Source organism: Phyllostomus discolor, chromosome 6 (genome assembly GCF_004126475.2).
Source record: "Phyllostomus discolor isolate MPI-MPIP mPhyDis1 chromosome 6, mPhyDis1.pri.v3, whole genome shotgun sequence".
Taxonomy (NCBI): domain Eukaryota; kingdom Metazoa; phylum Chordata; class Mammalia; order Chiroptera; family Phyllostomidae; genus Phyllostomus; species Phyllostomus discolor.
The window spans coordinates 77,019,519-77,038,406 of NC_040908.2; the positions used below are offsets into that span (position 1 = coordinate 77,019,519).

General features: G+C 36.9%; 1 pseudogene; it reads right to left on the reverse strand.

Annotated features, from left to right (window-relative positions):
* Positions 1–8,745: 8,745 nt before the first annotated feature.
* On the reverse strand, positions 8,746–8,815 carry LOC114501054 (annotated as a pseudogene).
* Positions 8,816–18,888: the final 10,073 nt, after the last annotated feature.

An 18,888-nucleotide genomic window follows, 5' to 3' on the forward strand; every position in this document is an offset into this window, starting at 1 on the left:
TTTTACGCATTCATGATAAAATCTTTCAGCAAGGGCTTCTGGTCAAGATGGAGGTATTGGTAGACATGCTTCATCTCATTGCATAACCATAAAAAGGAATACAACTAGCTTAAAAATAAAAATCACCCAGAACTGTACAGAAGTCTGACAACTAAGGATTTAAAGAAGCTATATTCATCCAGACAGGTAGGAAGGGTGGAGATGGGGAGAGGGTTTCAAGAGGATTGGTGTGGTGGTGGGGAGCCAGGGGGAGAAAGGCATCAGTGGCCTGCAGTAAAGGTGGTCCACATTCACACATGGTGGATAAAAATCTGAGGGCCAGCATGTGAGTAAGTGATCCCAGCCTTAGGCCAGACTGTGCAGCCCAGGGTTCCAGTGCTGGAAAAAATAAAGCCTCATAACTTCTGGCTGTAAACCTAGTGGGGGTTGGGGCAGCCAAAGAAACTGCCAGTTTCTTAGGAGAGCCTGGAAAGTACACAAACCCAACCACTCTGGGAACCACAACCAGAACATCAGCTGGAGGGGTGCCAGTTGCATATGGGAAGTGGGTGAAATGACTGGAAAAGAAGAAAGTGTCAGGCAAGTCCTCAGAAGTCAGCTGGCAGTGGCATTGTCTCCTCTTAGACCCCTACCCAAAAGATGGATCCACAAAGGGGCAAAGCAAGTTGCCCCGCCTTGGCAAATACCCAAGGTTCCACTCCATACAACTTAAAAGGTGCACTAAGGGAGGAAATCAAAGTGGCTCTCTACCTAGTACACAGACACAGGGAGACTGCCAAAATGAGGAAACAAAGAAATATGGCCCAAATGAAGGAACAGAACAGAAACCCAGAAAAAGAACTAAGCAATGCAGAAATAGCCAACCTATCAGATACAGAGTTTAAAACACTGGTGGTTAGAATGCTGAAAGATCTCATTGAATATGGGAAAAGCATAAGGGGAAATTAAAATAAGGGAAATGAAAATTATATGAATGAAAAGAAAGAAAAGTCCACAGAAAACCAACAGTGAGGAAAAGGAAACCAGGATTCAGATCAATAATTTGGAACATAAGAAATAAATAAGCATTCAACCAGAATAAAATAAAGAAACAAGAATTCAAAAAAAAAATTAGGAGAGTTTAAGAAGACTCTGGGACATGTCCAAAAGTGCCAACATTTGAATCATAGGGATGTCAGAAGGAGAAGAGGAAGAGGAAGAAATTGAAAACTTACTTGAAAAAATAATGAAAGAAAGCTTCCCTAATTTGGTAAAAGAAGTAGACACACAAGTCCAGGAAGTTCAGAGAGTCCCAAACATGTTGGACTCAAAGAGGTCCTCACCAAGACAAATCATAATTAAAATGTCAAAGGTTAAAGATAAAGAGAAAATCTTAAAAGCAGTGAGAGAAAGGCAGAGACTTATCTACAAATGAGTTCCAATAAGACTGTGAGCTGATTTCTCCTAAAAAACTTTGCAATCAAGAAGGGGCTGGCAAGAAATATACAAAGTGATGAAAAGAAAGGACCTACAACCAAGATTATTCTATCCAACAAAGGTATCATTTAGAATTGAAAGACAGATCAAGTGCTTCCCAGACAAGGTAAAGCTAAAGGAATTCATCATCATCAAGTCCTTATTATATAAAGTGTTAAAGGGACTTATTTAGAAAAAAAAAAAGAAGATAAAAACTATGAACATTAAAATGGCAACAAACTCACAACTATCAACAATAGAATCCAAAGAAAAAACAAAAACAAACTAAGCAAAAGACTAAAACAGGAATAGAATCATAGATATAGAGACCATTTGGAGAGTTACCAGTTGGGAGGAGGAAGGGGGAAAATGGAGGAAAAGGTGTAGGGATTTAAAAGCATAATTGGGTAGGTATAAAATAGACAGGGGGATATTAAGAACAGTATAGGCAATGGAGAACTTATATGCACGACCCACAGATATGAAATAAGGTGGCGTATCACTCAAGGGAAGAAGAGTATTGAGTGGAAGGGGGTAAAGGGCAAAAGCTGGGACAACTGAAATATAGTCAATAAAATATACTGAAAAAAACTCAGCAAAAAGGGAAAACAAGACACATTCTCAATCTGATAAAAAACATTATGTAAAACCTAGAGCTAAATTATCCTTCATGATGAAAAACTGAACAGTTTCCCAACAACATCAGGATATCTACTTTTACTATTTCTATTAAACACTGTACTAGAGATTACAGTTACTGCAACAAGGCAAGAAAAACAAATAAAAGACATAAATATTGGAAAGGAAGACACAAAACAATATGTTTTCACAGATGACATGATAGTTTATGTGGGTTAAAAATATTACCGGAGATATTTACAGGAGAGGGACAATGTCAATAGAGTGAATGGAAGTCACACTGATCTCTTGGAGCCAGTTAGCAATTACAACTCAATTGTGGAAAGACCACCCTGCACAAACAACTGAACAATAGCCAGAGAGAAACCTTAAAACTTCTTCAGATAGACAGAAGAATGATCTTCGGCAAAACCTGGCTGTACCTGAACAACAGCACACAAGAAATGGTGGGCAGAGTGACTCTCAGTCAACCAGCTTGAGGGAAGGACTCACCAAAGAGAGACCCGAACAACAATCAAAACCCAATCACATCCAGACAACAAGCATAAAAGAAATAAAGGGCATCCCAAAAGTATCAAGTTCAGGAGATCAAGGAGACTGCACCATTGAATCTCACAGTTTTCCTACCATAGAAGTTCACACCACAAAGTTAGAAAGTCAAACATTAATTTAAGAAGCAGAGCCAAACAAGAAGAGTCTCACAAATAATGGGAAGACAAAGAAACAATCACCACCAACAACAACAAAAAGGAAGAATACTCAGAAAGAATGCTAAATGAAGTAGAGGCAAGTCAACAATCAGATATTGAGTTCAAAGCAATGGTTATAAGGAAGCTCAATGAGCTCAGTGCAAATTACCAAAAACTACAGGGAAACTGTGAGGAACTTACTATAAAATATATCAGCATAAAAATGACATAGAAACAATCAACAGAGGCCAAGAGGAAATGAAGAATACAATTTCTGAATTGACAAACACAGTAGAAGGAATCAAAAGCAGGCTTGATGAAGCAGAGGATCCAATCAATGACTTGGAGAACAACAGAAAAAAAACTCCCAAAAAGAGCAAGAAAAGGAAAAAATACTCAAAAAAGAACAAAGAGGGGCTAAGGGAAATGCAGGACCACATAAAATGGAATAATATACATATAATAGGGATACCAGAAGGAGAAGAAAAGGAACAAGGAATAGAAAACCTGCTTGAAAAAGTAATGATGGAAAACTTCCCTAATTTGATGAGAGAAAAAGTAACACATGTCCAGGGAACAGAGAGGGTTCCAATCAATAAGAACTCAAAGGGGCCCACTGCAAGATATATCATAATTACAATGACAAATTCCAACACAAAGAGATAATCTTAAATACAGCAAGGGAGAAATGGGAAGTAACATACAAGGAATTGTCCATGCATCCTTTATAATTGTTTCTGAAAACCCTTACCCCCTTTACCCCCATTATCCTCTCCTGCCTCCCCTCTAGTTACTGTCAGATTGTTCTTAATTTCAATGTGTGGGGGGAGTCGTGGGTGGTAAATGCAGACAACTGTACTTGAATAACATTAAAATAATTTAAAAAAAAGAAAAGAAAAAACAAGACTTAACCAGCTTTATAGCACCATGCTTCAGAGATGTAGAATTGACCATATTTGACTTCAAAAGAGTTTCTTTCTAGGCTTCTCACAGTTCTACAAGTATCAACATTATCACACAAATTAGAAAATCATAAGAGCACACCATAACAAACATCACCACCCAAATGGTTGTTTTTGCCCTCATTTTCTTGTCAGTATTACCTTCACAGTTGACTGAACCATATGCTTTTGTATAACTGCAGTTCCGATGCCATGAAGAGAATTAAGAGTACACAAAGTGGAATGCAGTAATTAATTTTACTCATGATCTAAAGCTTACAAAGAAAACATGCTGTCAACACCTTAGTCTCTCTATTAATATTGTCAGGTATAGAAAGTAACCAGTATTTTATCTTCCAATCCATTCTCAGTCCTATACTGTTTCATTGAACAAAGCTTACATAAATGGCTTTACACACACACACACACACACACACACACACACACACCATACAAGGGAGCCCCAATAAGGCTAGCAGCTGACTTCTCAACAGAAACATTACAAGCCAGAAGGAAATGGCAAGAAATATTCCAAGCAATGAAAAGCAAAGGCCTACAACTGAGAATCCTAACCAAAAGGCTCTCAATTAAAGTGGAAGGCCAAACAAGGGGCTTCCTCGATAAAAGAAGGCTGAAAGATTAGATCTCCACCAAATGAGCATTGTAAGAGTTGCCAAAGGGACTGCTTTAAGAAAAAAAAGAAAAACAGTGAGAGAGAATGGAACAAAGGTACAAAGGGAGTCAAATGGCAATGAATAAGTGCCTATCAATAATAACCTTAAATGTAAATAGATTAAATGCTCCAATCAAAAGACATAGGGTAGCTAAATGGATAAGTAAACATGACCCACACATATGCTTCCTACAAGAGTCCCACCTCAGAACAAAAGACCTACACAGACTGAAAGTGAAGGCTTGGAAAAAATATTCCAAGCAAATGAACAGGAAAAAAAACGAGTAGCAATACTTATATCAGACAAAATAGACTTCAAAACAAGGCCATAAAAAGAGACACAGAAGGACACTTCATAATACTCAAGGAAGGAATCCATCAAGAAGACATACACATTCTAAACGCATACACACCCAAAATAGGAGCACCAAAATACATAAGAAAATATTGGAAGACTTCAAAAAAGACATTGACAGCAACACAATTATAGTAGGGGATTTGAACACCTCACTGTCAAAAATGGACACATCTTCCAAACAAAATGTCAACAGGGATATTGTGGCATTGAACAATGCCCTAGATCAAATGGACTTAACTGATATGTATAGAACCTTTCATCCCAAAGAAGCAAAATACACATTCTTTTAAAATGCGCAATGGAACATTTTCAAAGATAGACTACATGCTAGGCCACAAAACCAGCCTCAGTAAATTCAAGAAAATCCAAATCATATCAAGCATCTTCTTAGAACACAATGGCCTGAAACTAGAAACTGACCTCAAGGAAGAAACTCAAAAACACTCAAACTTATGGAGATAGAATAGCATGCTATTAAACAATGAATGGGTCAAGAATGAGATCAAGGAAGAAATCAAAAACTTTCTGCAAACGAACAGAAATGAACTCACAACAATCCAAAAGTTATGGGACACATTGAAGACAGTCCTAAGAGGGAAGTTTGTAGTGATACAGGCCTACTTAAAAAAGATAGAAACATTTCAAATAACAATCTAACCCTATGCCTACAAGAACTGGAGGAACAACAACAAAGACAACCCAGAGCAAGCAGAAGGAAGAAAATAACCAAGATCAGAGCAGAATTAAACAACATAGAGACTGAAGGCACAATTCTAAGGATCAATAAGTCCAGGAGCTGGTTCTTTGAAAAGATAAACAAAACTGACAAGCCTTTAAGCAGATTCATTAAGAAAAAAAAAAAAGAGAGGACCAAGATAAACACAGTCAGAAATGAAAGAAAAGAGATGACAAGTGATACCACAGAAAAACAGAGGATTGTAAGAAATTACTATGATGAACTGTATGCCAAGAAATTTGAAAACCTAGGTGAAATGAACAAATTTGTAGACAAATATAATCTCCTACAACTGAATGGAAAAGAAGCAGAAAGCTTAAACAGACAGATAACACCTAATGAAATCAAAGCACTAATCAAAAAACTCTCAGCATACAAAAGCGTTGCACTGGATGGTTTCATAGGAGAATTTTACAAAACATTTAAGGAAGAGCTAATCCCTATGCTTCTAAGACTATTGCAAAAAAAAAAAATCCAAGAAGTGGGAAGACACCAAAATTGTTTTTATGAGGCCAGCATCATCCTATGAGGCCAAATCAAAGAAAGACACAACAAAGAAAGAAAACTATAGGCCAACATGGCTGATGAACATAGATGCTAAAATCCTCAACAAAGTACTGGCAAACTGCATACAAAAAAATCATACACCATGATCAAGTGTGATTCATCCCAGGGATGCAAGGATGGTACAATATTTGCAAATCAATAGATGTAATAGATCACATAAACAAAAGCAAAGACAAAAATCACATGATAATATCAATGTATGTGGGAAAAGCACTTGATAACATACAGCACCAATTTATGATAAAAACACTCAGCAAAGTGGGAGTAGAGGAAGCATTCTTCAACCTTATAAAGTGGTGTATGAATAACCTACAGCCAACATCATACTTAATGGGCAAAAACTAAAAGGTTTCCCACTAAGGTCAGGAACAAGACAAGGTTGTCTGCTATCACCACTTCTTTTCAAATAGTATTGAAAGTCCTAGCCACCACAATCAGAAAAGAAGAAGAAATAAAAGGCATAAAAATTGGAAAGGAGGAAATAAAACTTTCATCAGTTGTAGATGACATGATAGTATACATAAAAAATCCTATAGACTCCACCAAACAACTACTCAATCTAATAAGTGAATTTGTCAAAACAGCAGGATACAAAGTCAATATTCAGAAATTGAAGGCGTTTTGTGTGCTAACAATGAAATATCAGAAACAGTAATCAGGAAAAATAATCCCACTTGTTATAACAACAAGAAAAATGAGGTGCCTAGGAATAAATCTAACCAAGGAGGTAGAAGACCTGTACTCAGAAAAGTACACAACACTGAAGAAATTAAGGAAGACACAAGCAAATGGATGCATATGCTGTGTTCAAGGATTGGAAGAATCAACATAATTAAAATGTCCATACTACCCAAAGAAATTTATTGGTCCAATGCAATCTCTTTTAAAATACCAATGACATATTTCACAGATATAGAACAACCATTTCAAAAATGTATATGGAACCATACAGGATCCTGAATAGCCACAGCAATTTTGAGAAATAAGAACAAAGTAGAAAGAATCACCATACCTGACATCAAACTGTATTACAAGGTAATGGTAATCAAAAAGTCTGGTACTGGCTTAAGAACAGACACATACATCATTGGAACAGAATAGAGAGCCCAGAAATAAACCCAAGTCTCTATGGTCAATAATATTCAACAAAGGGGGAAGAAGCATAAAATGGAATAAAAATAGCCTCTTCAACAAATGGTGTTTGGAGATCTGGACAGCTACTTGCAAAGAAATGAAACTTGATCACCAGCTTACACTATAAACAAAAATAAACTCAAGATGGATACATGACTTAATATATGTTGTGTCACCATAAAAGTCCTAGAGATCATAGGCAGGAAAATCTCAGATATTCCACACAGCAATATTTTCCTTGATATGTCCCCTAGAGCAAGGAACATAATGGAAAGAATACACAAATGGGGCTGTAACAAAATAAAAAGCTTCTGAAAACAGCTAAAGAAAACATTAGCAAAATGAAGAAGAAACCAACTATATGCGAAAATATATTTGCCAATGATACATCAGACATGGGTTTGATCTCCAAGATATATAAAGAATTCACATGATTCCACATCAGGAAGAAACAGAATCCAATTGAAAAATGGGCAAAGGACCTGAACAGACACTTCTCCAAGGAGGACATATAGAAGGACCAGAGACATATGAAAGTATGTACAGCATCACAGCCATCAGATGCAAATTGAAACCACAAAGAACAACAATAAAAATGTTTAAAAATAAAATAAAAATAAAACCACAAAGAGAAACCATTCCACACTTGTCAGAATGGCCATGATAAACAAGTCAACAAACAATAAGTGCTGGTGAAGTTCTGGAGAAAAGGGAACCCTAGTACATTGTTGGTGGGAATACAGACTGGTGCAGCCACTTTGGAAAACAGTATGGAATTTCCTCAAAAAAAAAAAAAAAGAAAGAAAAGAAAATGGAATTTCCTTTTGACCCAGCAATTCCACTGCTGGGATTATACTCTGAGAATCCTGACACACTAATTCAAAAGTACCTATGCATCCCAATGTTCATAACAGCACAATTTACAATAACCAAATGTTGAAAGAGGCAGCCCAGGTGCACACCAGTAAACAAATGGATAAAAAAAAACATGGTACATTTGCATGATGGAATGCTATGCAGCAGAAAGAAAAGAGGAGCACCTACCTTTTGCGACAGCACAGATGGAGCCGAAGAGCTCCAGAGAGCAGTATGAGAAGTCAAATAAGCCAGGCAGTGAAAGGAAAATACCCTATGATGTCACCTATATATGGAACCTAATAAACAAAACAAACAAGTAAGCAAAATATAACCAGAGACATTGAAATTAAGAACAAATTGACAGTAACCAGAAGGGAAGGAACAGGGAAATCACAGGGGGAAGAAGGGAAATGGTTGTCAATGAACATGTATAAAGGACCCGTGGACAAAGTCAAAGGGGGGTAGGATTGAGGTTTGGAGATGGGGGTTGATGGGGCAGGGGAAAGTGGTGGTGGGAAGATGTAGACAACTGTATTAAAACATTAATAAAAGATGAATAAAAAGGAAAAACAGAAAAAAAACCCTTATGTAGCTAATAAGTGAATTTAGCAAGGTTACAGAAGACAAGGTCAATATATTCTCATATACATATATATTGTATTTATTTAAGCAGGAAATGATTGGAAAATTTAAAACTCCACTTAACATAATAATGTAAAAACCAAAATAACAAACTATAGAAATGATCCCTGAAAGTATATTCTTTATTGAAATAGAGAACAAACTGACAGTTGCCAGAGTGGAGGGGGGAGAGGGCCAGTAGGGGAAGGGCTATTAAGGAGCATGTAAAAGGACAAATGGAGAAAGTCAAAGGGGGTAGGTTAAAGGGTGGGAGGTGGGGGTGAGTGGTGTGGGGGTCCATGGTGGGATAAAAATGGAGAAAACTGTACTTGAACTAAAAAAAAAAAAAAGAAGGACATAAACATATTATAATGCATAAACATTATTTGGATTTGAATTAAAAAAACTATAAATAAATGATGGTGTAAGACAAAAAAAATTAAATTGTTTCTTCCCCTGCTGCCCCAAGTAACAAAATACTTGGGAAAATGTTCTTTAAAAGATTCACTAACAGTTATATCACTGAAAATTACAGATTTGAGCAGTGAAAATTATAAAATATTACCAAGTGAAATTTAAAAAGATCTAAAAACCGGAAGACTCAATCTTGAAAAAATGTGCCACAGTGATCTGTTGATATAATGTACTTCAGTTATAATCCTAGAAGGCTTTCCTGATAGAATTTTATAGTCTTATTCTGAAATTTATATGTAAAGTCAAAGGACCAAGTTAATCTTGAGAAAAGAAAACTGAAGCTGAAGAATTTATACTAGATTACTTTAAGACTTAGTATAAAGCTGTAGCAATCAAGACAGTGCTGCACTGATGTAAAGACAGAGAAGTTGATCCATAAAACATAACAGAGATTTGAGGAATAAACTTGCATTCACACAGTCAATTGATTTTGAATAGAGATGTCAAAATAAATATATAGAGGGAATAAAATATTTCAAGAAGTGGTGCTAACATTATGGGGCATCTTTATCCTAGAAAAAAAAATGAGGTTTAATTCCTGAACTTTATATCATACATCCAAAAAAAAAAAAAAAAGTTGGTAGTTCCAGACAAGATGGAGGCATAGGTAGAAACACTTCATTTCCTTCCACAACCAAAAGAAAGGTAACAGCTAATCTAAAAATCATAAACAACCAAAAGTGCTAGAAAATCAAACTGCATTGAACTCCAACAACCAAGGAGTTAAAAAAATTCACTGAGACCGGTGCACTGAGACAAATAAATATGACCCAAATGAAAGAATAGATCGAAACTCCAGAAAAAGAGCTAAGTGATCAGGAGATAGCCAACCTATCTGATGCAGAGTTCAAAACACTGGTCATCAGGATGCTTACAGAACTGATTGAGCTCAGTCACAAAATGAAGGAAGGAATGAAGGTTACCCAAAGTGAGATAAAGCAAACTATACAGGGAACCAACAGTGAAGGGAAGGAAACCAGGACTCAAATCAATGATATGGACCAGAAGGAAGAAATAAACATCCAACCAGAACAGAATGAAGAAATAAGATTTTTTTTTTTAAATTAGGGGCTTAGGAAATTCTGGGACAACTTTAAACACTCTAACATCAGAATTAGAGGGGTTCTAGAAGGAGAAGAACAACAGGAAGAAACTGAAAACTTATTTGAACAAATAATGAAGGAAAACTTCCCCAATCTGGTGAAGGAAAAAGACTTCCAGGAAGTCCAGGAAGCTCAGAGAATCCCAAAGAAATTGGACTCAAAGAAGAAAACACCAAGGCACATCATCATTAAGTTACCTAATATTAATGATAAAGAGAGAATCTTAAAAGCAGCAAGAGGAAAAGAGAGTGTTACCTACAAAGGAGTGCTCATAAGACTATCAGCTGATTTCTCAAAAGAAACCTTGCAGGCAAGAAGGAACTGGAAAGAAGTATTTGAAGTCATGAAAGGCAAGGACATACATCCATGATTATTCTATCCACCAAAGCTATCATTTAGAATGGAAGAGCAGAAAAAGTAAAGGTAAGTAAAGTAAAGGCCTCCCAGATAAGGTAAAGTTAAAAGAGTTAATCATTACCAACCCCTTATTATATGAAGTGTTAAAGGGGCTTATCTAAGAAATAGAAGATCAAAACTATGAACAGTAAAACGACAACAAACTCATAACTACCAATGACTGAGCTTTAGAAGAAGGAAAACAGAAACTAAGCAAACAACTAGAACAGGAACAGAATCAGAGAAATGGACATCATATGAAGGGTTTTCAGTGGGGAGAGGAAGGGGAAGAATGAAGGAGAAAGGTACAGGGAATAAGAAACATAATTTGTAGGCATAAAATAGACTGATAAAGGTAAAGAATGCTATAGGAAACAGAGAAGTCAAGGAACTTATGTGTACAACCCATGGACATGAACTAAGTGGGGGGTGCAGGGCAGAGGGTGAATAAAGGGGGAAAAATGGGAAAACTATAATAGCATAATCAATAAAATATACTTAAAAATAAGTTGGATAATAGACCTTAATATACTAGCTAAAAGTATAAAAAAAAATTAAAACATGCATAAGAGAATGTTTTTGAGGCTCAAAGGGAGGCAAAGATGTTTGGAACAGAGACCAGAACTCAATACCCATAAAAGAAAAAATTATGATTTAGTCTTCATGAAAATATTTTAAAAATCCTTTTCAGATGTTAGACAACAGTCAGCATAGACCCATGATGCTTGACAGAAGGAAAACAAATGAAGTGAGGCCTACAAATGCCTTATCTTATTGCCTAGAGGAAGTTTCTAGGTTACAGAGCAGGGAGAGAGAAGCCAAAGGGAGCTCGGTGGTCCCAGCAAGTGACTGGAAATCAGAGAAGCCAAGATGCTGAGCTTGCAGGCTGGGTAACAAAGAAGAAGAAGCTACACAGAAAGAGAGAGAGAGAGTTCTGAAGATCTGTAGAGAAGTACCTGAGTCTTCCACTGGCTAGTGAGAGGAAATAAACCAAAGCTAGGGAAAGGATCACCAGAAAAGGAGTATGCAGAATAATTTCTGGCACTCACACAGAACTTGTGTTCCCACCAGCCAGAATTGAGAGAAGTTACAACATATGGCATATTAAGTAAAATACTCAGAAGGTTGTTGCCTTAGGATTGAAGCTAAATTGATTCTAGTCTAAAGGTTGCTGTTGACCCACTTTAAAGAAGCTTAAATACAAGGCTTAAAAGGCTTCAATGGATTACAAGTTGCTTAATTGTGCACCAGAATAAAGTCCAGCACAATATAAAGAAATACAAAAAAATACAGCATCAAACATATAAAATTTACAATGCCCAGAATTTAATAAACTTTATATGTATAAAATAAATTAGAAAAATAAGACTAACAATCAGGAGATATATTAGCCAATAGCAAAAACAGATGAAATCAAATGAGCAAACAAGAATGTTAAAAGAGCTATTATAGATATGCTTTATAACTTCAAGGTAGAGGAAAACATGAACATAATTTGAGAACAAATGGATGATATAAAAAGACCCAATGGAACTCTTAAATATAAAAATACAATATCTGAAATATAATATACATTTAAAAAGATTAATAAATAGCATATTAGACAATACAGATAAAAGGATCAATGAACATGATGATCTAGCAGTATAAATGATGTAGAAAAAAGCACAGATAGAAAAATACAGGGGAAAAATGAATAGATCTTCAATGATCTTTGGAATAATGTCAAGCAAGCTAATATTGGAGTTTCTTGAGAGAAGAGTGGGGGAAGAACACAGTGTTTACAAGAATTTATTGCTAAAATATTCCCAAATTTTCTTTTGTTAAATTTTATTTTAATTCTTGTTCAAGAACAGTTTTCTGTCTTTTACCCCATCCCAGCCCACCTTCCCCATCAGCCTTCCCCATTTCCCTCCCATTTCCACTCCCTCCGAGTTTTTGTCCATGTGTCCTTTATACTTGTTCCTGTAAACCCTTCCCCTTTGCCCCTGAAATTCCCTTCCCTCTGGTCACTGTCAGCCTGTTCTCTATTTGAGTGTCTTTGGTTATATTCTGTTTGTTTATTTGTTTGTTTTGTTGTTTAGGTTCCTGTTAAAGGTGAGATCATATGGTATTTGTCTTTCACAGCCTGGCTTATTTTGCTTAGCACAATGCTTTCCAGTCCCATCCATGCTGTTGCAAAGGGTAGGAGCTCCTTCTTTCTTTCTGCTGCATAGAATTCCATTGTGTAAATGTTCCATAGTTTTCTGCCCCATTCATTTACTGATGGGCACCTAGGTTGCTTCCAGCACTCGGCTACTGTAAATTGTGCTGCTATGAACACTGGGGTGCATAGGTTCTTTTGGATTGGTGTTTCAGGGTTCTTAGGATATAGTTCCAGCAGTGGAATTGCTGGGTCAAAAGGCAGATCCATTTTTAGTTTTCTGAGGAAATTCCATACTGTTTTCCACAGCTGTTGTACCAGTCTGCAATCCCACCAACAGTGCACTAGGGTCCCCTTTTCTCCACAACCTCTCCAACACTTGTTGTTTGTTGCTTTGTTTGTGATGGCCATTCTGACCAGTGTGAAGTGGCATCTCATTGTGGTTTTAATTTGCATCTCTCTGATAGCTAGTGATATTGAGCATCTTTTCATGTGCCTTTGGATCCTCTGTATGTACTCCTTGGATAAGTGTCTGCTCAAGTCTTTTGCCCATTTTTTTAATTGGGTTGCTTATCTTGGAGTGGAGTCATGTAAATTCTTTATATATTTTGAGAATATACTTCAGACAAGATTAAACCATTGTCTGAGGTATCATTGGCAAATATGTTTTCCCATACAGTTCTTCTCTTTTTATTTTAATACTGTTTTCTTTAGCCATGCAGAAGTTCTTTATTTTGATGAGATCCTATTTGTTTATTCTTTCCTTTATGTCCCTTGCTCTAGAGGACATATCAATGAAAATGCTGCGTGAAATATCTGAGATTTCCCTGCCTATGTTCTCCTCTAGGACTTTAATGGTGTCACAGTATATATTTAAATCTTTTATCCACCTTGAATTTATTTTTGTGTATGGTGTAAGTTGGTGTTCCAGTTTCTTTCTTTCTTTCTTTCTTTCTTTCTTTCTTTCTTTCTTTCTTTCTTCTTTCTTTCTTTCTTTCTTTCTTTCTTTCTTTCTTCCCTTCTTCCTTCCTTCCTTTCCTTCCTTCCTCCTTCCTTCCTTCCTTCCTTCCTTCCTTCCTTCCTTCCTTCCTTCCTTCCTCCCTTCTTTCTTTCTTTCTTTCTTTCTTTCTTTCTTTCTTTCTTTCTTTCTTTCTTTCTTTCTTTCTTTCTTTGGCATGTATTGATATGATAATGTGATTTTGTCTTTGCTTTTGTTTATGTGATGTATTACATTTACTGATTTGCAAATACTGTACCATCCTTGCATCCCTGAGATGAGTCCCACATGGTCATGGTGTAAAGTCTTTATAACGTATTGTTGGATGCAGTTTGCCAATATTTTGTTGAGGATTTTAGTGTCCATGTTCATCAGTGATATTGGCCTAAAGTTTTCTTTCTTTGTTGTGTCTTTATCTGGTTTTGGGATTAGGATGATGCTGGCCTCATAAAAAAAGTTTGGGAGTCTTCCATCATTTTGGAATTTTTGGGATAGTCTGTGTAGGAGAGCAGTGACCTATTCCTTAAATGCTTTGTAGAATTCTCCTGTGAAACCATCTGGTCCAAGGCTTTTGTGTGTCAGGAGTTTTTTTGATTACTGCTTCAATTTCATCTGCTTTTATTGGTGTGTTCAGGCTTTCTGCTTCTTTTTTATTGAGTTTTGGAAGATTACATTTTTCTAGGAATTTGTCCATTTCACTTAGGTTTTCAAATTTCTTGGCATACAGTTCATCATAGTAATTTCTTACAATCCTCTGTTTTTCTGTCATCTCTCTTTCATTTCTGACTGTGTTTATTTGGGTCCTCTCTCTGTTTTTCTTGATGAGTCTGCTTAAAGGCTTGTCAATTTTGTTTACCTTTTCAAAGAATGAGCTCCTGGATTCATTGATCCTTAGAATTGTGCCTTCAGTCTCTATGTTGTTTAATTCTGCTTTGATTTTGGTTATTTCCTTCCTTCTGCTTGCTCTGGGCTGTCTTTGTTGTTGTTCCTCCAATTCTTGTAGGTATAGGGTTAGGCTGTTTGTTTGAAATATTTCTATCTTTTTTAGGTAGGCCTGTATCTCTATGAACTTCCCTCTCAGGACTGCCTTTGCTGTGTCCCATAAGTTTTGGGTTATTGTGAGTTCATTTTCATTTGTTTCCAGAAACTTTTTGATTTTTTTCACTAATTTCATTCTTGAACCATTCATCGTTTAATAACATGCAATTCAATCTGCATGATTTTGAGTGTTTGGGTTTTTGGTGGGTTTTTTTTTTTTTTTTTTTTTTTTTTTTTACCTTGGGGTTGGTTTCTAGTTTCAGTCCCTTTTGGTCCCAGAAAATGCTTGATATGATTTGGATTTTCTTGAATTAATTGAGGCTTGTTTTGTGTCCTATCATGTGGCCTATCTTTGAAAATGTCCCATGTGCCTTTGAAAAGAATGTGTATTTAGCTTCTTTGGAATGAAGGACTCTATATATATCAGTTAAGTTCATTTCCTCTAGGGCATTGTTCAATGCCACAATATCTTTGTTGATATTTTGTTTGGAAATCTGTCCATTTTTGACAGTGAGGTGTTAAAATCCCCTAGTATAATTGGTTGCTGTTGGTATCTTTCTTGAAGTCCTCCAAGATTTTCTTTATGTATTTGGGTTCTCCTATGTCGTGTGTATATATATTTCAAATGTTTATGTCTTCTTGGTAGATTCTTCCCTTGAGTGTTATAAAGTGATTTTCTGGGTCTCTCTTTATGGCCCTTTATTGGAAGTGTATTTTGTCTGATATGAGTATTGCTACTCCAGCTTTTTTTTTTTTTCCTGTCCGTTTGTTTGGAAAATTTCTTCCAGCCCTTCACTTTCAGTCTGTGTAGGTCTTTTGTCCTGTAGGCAGCATATGTGTGGGTCATGCTTTCTTATCCATTCAGCTATTGTATGTCTTTTTATTGGATCATTTAATCCACTTATTTTTAAGGTTACCATTTTCATACCTGTTTTATCTCTCTCCCTCTCTCTCTCTCTCTCTCTCTCTCTCTCCCTTCCTTTCCTTAAAGCAGTCCCGTTAGCATCTCTTGCAGAGCTGGTTTGGTGGAAGTGTATTCTTCTAGATTTCTTTTGTCTGGGAAGCTCCTTATTTGGCCTCCTATCTTGATTGAGAACCTTGATGGGTAAAGTAGCCTTGGTTACAGACCTCCAGTTCTGAGTACTTGGAATATTTCCTGCCATTCTTTTCTGGCTTGGAGTGTTTCCATTGAGAAGTCAGCTGCTAACCTTTTTGAGGCTCTCTTGTATATTAATTCCTGTTTCACCCTTGCTGCTGTTAAGATTCTCATTTTGTCTTGGATTTTGCCATTTTAATTATAATGTGCCTTGATGTGTGCCTCTTTGGGTTCCTCTTGATTAGGACTCTGTGTTTCCTGGATTTGTGGGACTTTTTCTTTCATCAAATTAGGGAAATTTTCCATTATGATTTTTTCAAATAGGTTTTCTATCCCTTTCTCTTCTTTTTCTCCTTTTGGTATCCCTGTTATACAGATATTATTACATTTCATATTGTCTTGCATTTCTCTTAATCCCTCTTCATTCTTTCTGATCCTCTTCATTTTCTACTCTTTCTGTGTGTTGCTTTTTTTTGTACTTTGTCCTCCAGCTCACTTACCTGATCTTCTGCTTCATTGAGCCTGCTTTTCATTCCTTCTACTCTGTTCTTCAGTTCAGAAATGTATTCTTCATTTTCTCTTGGCACTTGTTGATAGTTTCTATTTCATTTTTCATGTTGATATAGTTTGCAGTGAGTTCATTGTAGTTTCCCTTTAGTTTCCGGTAATTCTCTGTGGACTAAGTGAGCTTCATGATAACCATTGCTTTGAACTCAATGTCTGATAGTTGACTTGCCTCTATTTCATTCAGCATTCTTTCTGAGGCTTCCTCCTTTCCTTTCATTTGGGGATTGTTTCTTTGTCTTCCCATTGTTCGTGAGATTCTTCTTGTTAGCCTGTTCTTCTTAAATTGATCTGTTCTGGATCCCTGGGATTATGGTGTGAACTTCTGTGGTAGAATACCTGTGAGATTCAGTGGTGCAGTCTCCTTGATCTTTCAAGCTCACTGGTCTTGGGCTGTTGTTTAAGTCGGTTGTGTGTTTATCTTTGGGTTTTGATGGTTGTTGTGTCTTTCTTTGGTGGATTCTTCCCACCAGCTTGTTAACTAAGGGTCACTCTGTCCACCACCTCTTGTATTGTGTTGTGCTGGTGAGGGCAGGCAGTTTTGAAGCTGGTTCTTGCATGTACACAAGGTTTTGAGGTTTCTCTCTTGCTCTTTTTCAGTTGTTTGTTCTGGGTAATTCCTCCACTATTTAGTGTATTTCCAGATAGGTCCTGGATTGAGGTTAGTGTAGGTTCCACTTTCTCCTTCACCTTCTTCTGTTGTTATCTGTTGGTGATTCCTTTGTTGTGAGGTTTCTTCTTCCAGTGGTATCCAGGTGTTCACAGCTTCCACCTACTCTTTTTTGTGATCAGTTGGAGGGGGAAGGCAAAATGGTTTAGGACAGCAAGAGAGTATTCTATGATATTTACAGTAGTAGCCAATAGAGAAGAGATAGGAGATCCTTCGGCTAGGTATAGTGTTAACCATGATATTCCACCCAATTAGCCACTTTTTAAAAAGGATGGAAGGAGATAAGGCAGAATATCTTCTTCTATCCCTCTTGTTGGAGGGGGAAGGGTAGTGAAATGGATGTAGCAAACAGTGAGGTTGTGGGAGGTCAGATTCTGAGGTAAGGTGAGAGTAAAGGATAGTAAATAGGTGTAGTGTGTGAGAAAATAGAGTTAACCACTATAGTAATAGAGTTCAAGAAACTGTGAAGTGGTCTAAGATCTGGGTGGGTTGTTGTGTAGTATTTACAATTGTATGGAATAGCTATTATTTATAATAATATTAGAGTAACAATCATATGACAGAATCTATGTGATCTTGAGAACAAGAATAGGGAGTATAGGACCTTGGGAAGTGTACTAATGGGACACAAGTGACCTGAAGGACAGTAAATTAGCAATACACTATGAAAGGGAGAACAGGGGAAACCTTTCAAACAATATAATATAATCAGCCAAGCAAAGAAGATTAAACAAAACAAAGAGGAATACAAAAACACTATTAAAATAAGAGATATAAGAATAATGAAAAAATAATAATACAAGTATGCAATAACTTTTAGGTTCTCAGTAATAGCAAAGTGAAATTTGTCTCAGTGTCTCAGCTGTTGGGATGCTCCCTCTTCAGGTCCAATCTGGTCTTTTCACAGTTCTAGGTCTTTTTGTCTCACTTGTGGGTATTGAAAAAAAAAAAAGGAAAGAAAGGAATAGAAGCAGAAGAAGGAAGGAAGAAGAGATAAAATTGGAAAGAAAAAAAGAAGGAATAAAACAAGAAAGAAAGAGAGGAGAAAGGAATTGAGAGATAAAAAGTAATAAAAAGTAAAAGATAAAAAATTATTTACAAAAAAGCCTCTTGCTGATTTCAAACTGGCCAAACCAGTTTTTCTGGTCTTGCTGGCTGCAGCAGGCTGAGGGGCAAGTGGTACTGCTTTTCTCCCTTCTGGATCAGCACTGAGTCAGCCTGGCTGGCACTCTCCCCAGAGTTAGCACTGTGCCTCTCCCAGGAGCCTTGGATGTGGGATCCAGGCCTCCTGAGAGTACATTCTCCCTGGGGTTACCACTGTGGGCTGGGGCCTTCAGCAGAGCACACAGTTCTGTTACAGAACAAACAAGAGGGGCCTGGGACGATATACTATTATTGAAAGAAGCCCCCAGGTCCATTATGTCCGCCGCCAGAGGAAAGACGTCTCTCAATGCCAGAGATTCGTGAAAAGGAAAGGAAATGTTTATTTAATGCTATACAAACTTAAAGTAGTGACTTAATGTCTTCATCAAAAAAATCCTAATGTCCCTTAAAACACCCACAAACAGACACAGTCCCTTCCTTCCTTCGCCCTTTGCCCAGTCCAGAGTACCGTATCTCAGGAAAGGAAATAGAAGTCTATGGCTCAGGCAGTCCTCTGGTTATTCCCAGTTAGTAGTCTGTCTTGATTGGGAGACCTCCCTGGGTTCCTGGCACCCTCAGCTGTGTCACCAGGA